The sequence below is a fragment of the Pinus tabuliformis genome, chromosome 9 (assembly GCF_031772625.1).
Source record: "Pinus tabuliformis cultivar Carrire ecotype Pingquan chromosome 9, CPIR1, whole genome shotgun sequence".
Taxonomy (NCBI): domain Eukaryota; kingdom Viridiplantae; phylum Streptophyta; class Pinopsida; order Pinales; family Pinaceae; genus Pinus; species Pinus tabuliformis.
The window spans coordinates 1,771,827,955-1,771,830,769 of NC_142307.1; positions in this window are offsets into that span (position 1 = coordinate 1,771,827,955).

Consider the following 2,815-nt stretch of genomic DNA (forward strand, 5'->3'; position numbering starts at 1 on the left):
TGCCTCCTTTTCTGTGTGTGCCTCAGAATTATTGCTTTCCTTATTAGATGAGACCTTTATATTGGAGGGGTCGGGATTTATCTTACCTTTCCATTTATCTAGTACAGGGGGAATAACTTGGGGAGCAGTTCCCTCTTGTTGTTCTGGTTCTCTCGACCTCTTCTTTAAAGATCTTAGATCATAGTTACAGTGTGGTTGTGCTTGCGTGAATTTTACAATCTGTTTACAATAATAATCCATATCCTACTCATTCGATGTTGCTTCTCTATCACGTCTAATCTCCTGGTGAGCCATTTTTTCATGTTCTTCTTTAGGGAATGCGGAATACAAGTTTCCCTGTATCTCAGGTGTATCTGACAATTTTTCGTCGGGCACATCTTCTAAATATAGGGGATGAGGGATCTGATCAAGTTGTTCCTTTCTTTCCCTTGGAAGTATTTGCAGTGGAGGCCTTATATATTGTGGGTTATAACCTTGGTTGTTGACTTGAGCATTCCGTTTGGAGAGATTCTTGTTCTCAAGTTCAGGCATCCCAACCTTACGCAATAAACTCTTGATGATTTTATCCAGTTCATCCCACCTTAGTCCAGTGATTCTCTAGCTTGAACAGAGGAGGATGCCTCTTCTTTCCCTCTTTTATTTTCAGCAGGTTCCTACTTTCCTCTTGAAGATTTAAACTAACGGTTTGAGAGATATTCATGTTTGAAGTTAGAAACCCCAGTTAGTGGGCTAAAACCCTATGGGGTTGTGGCATGTCACTCATAATTGGTTGTGGTCATTGAATAGTCAATAATTAATAATGTATTTTTTTTCTGCTAAAATTCCTCCAATGTTCACTTTTTGAGGACCCTCTCAACTCAAGACATTCATATAAATAATGACGCTCATATCCTCCTCTAGTAGGGATTTTGTGGCTTAAAACATGTCATTGTGGAATGTTCACTATAAATTTTTTTCTGCGAAGCTTTAGAAGCTTAAATTAAAATCTGTTTGAGCCAAAATATTGATGAACCTAGTGATCGAATTTCAGATCTAGGTTCGTTATATTTTCGGAGATATGATCTGAGGAAGTTAGGGTTTTTACAGGCTCCCAAATTCCATGTCAAACAGGTGACGTTGGGAAAATAGTCATAACTTTTTCTCTGAGGATTGGATTCAAATTTCGTAAATAGTCACAGAAATAAGGCAGACTTTAGTTTGTTGAGTTTCATTTTCAGGGCTGAAGGTTACAATCGTGACACGTGAAACTTCGTACAAGTTCGCTCTACTGAAACAATCTATAATCAGGTCATCGTGGGATATTGGGCATAACTCTTTCTTGAAGAATCCAATATTGATCAGACTTGTGGGGTTGGAAAGAGGATTCAGAGGGCTACCACAACATGAAATTTCAGACTCTGGAGATCCAAAATTCCATAGATACAATAGATTCAATATCGATCTCCTAAAAGGAAAGAAAAAACATGCATTCAAGGATCACTATAGTAAGGACCAGACATCAACAGTCAAGGGTAAGTCTCCTACAACAACATATATATGATTAGTGTTTACATTTGAAATATGAGTATCATCTCTGACATATGTTTTGGAAAGACAACATAAGTACATACATGGTCTCGGTTATACATCTATGTCTCTATATGTCATAGTTAGTTTTGATACCACATTTCAGATGTCCTATTCTTGATACTATACATTTGATGCTACATATTCTTGATGCTCTACCAAGTATGCTAAATCTATATGATGTTGTAAGTTCATGTTACTTGTATTGTCATAGTTGATAGAATGGTATCTGTTGTTGTACTTAGAACTTGGTCCATCACAAGTCTAGGGTTTGTCATCTGTTTTTATTTATATATATCTTTAGGTCAGTTTTGGATATAGTCTTGCATAGAGTCTAGGCCTATATCAAGAGTGGGAGTCTTTGTCTGATGTTGCAACAAGTCAACAAAAAAAGAGACAAGAACACTTCAGGTACACATTGTAATTTTAATTTGTACTTATTCATTATTATGCACTTACATGTGTTTTGCAGGCAGAGGTAAGTTGAAGGGTAATTTTTTTTGTTTTGGGATTGGTTTTGCCGGGAAAATTTTGCATGCAGGTAGAAGAAGATCCAAGGATAACTTCAGGCAAGAATTCAAGAGGAGAAGTATCAAATCAAAGGAAGCATTGCAGTGGGACATCATGTTGAAGACATGACAACCATCCGTATATTATGAAGAAGTGTCAAGGCCAAGAGTCATCATTGTAAAGTTGTAAAAGTGTCATCATTGGAAGAGTCATTATTTTAAAAGAGTCGATCTGCCTAGATTCAAAAGGCATTATTGGGAGGTATAGGAGTCACTATTGGTATGATGTCATGATTGGGTTGCAGGTCATAGAGTGATTGGGTATTTGGTCAAGTACACGAAAATCATTGTACATCTTATTTTATCGTGGATTGTTGTCCCTGGTTTGGGAATCCACAGTCTTGTCTTATTTCAGTCATTATAGGGTGGCAAGGATGTGCTAGGGAGGTGTATGAAGTCGCCTACAGGTTGGGCCCTGTGAAGACTTTAGGGAGGTAGGGTGGTGCTAGGGCGAGTTGTGGCTCGCTAGGGTGTTGGGATATCCATTCAATTGATTACTGAAGAAACCAGGGCGTTGGGGCATCCTTCCAATGGAAGATGGAGAAGAACGCTTTTCTAGAATTCTAGGAAGTTGTTGCTTTCATTTCAGTTGGGGATGAAGATTAAAGAATTTATTAGAAAAGCGTTTTGTGGTTTTTGACCCGGAGGGGGTTTTCCACCTAAAATTCTTGTGCCTACTA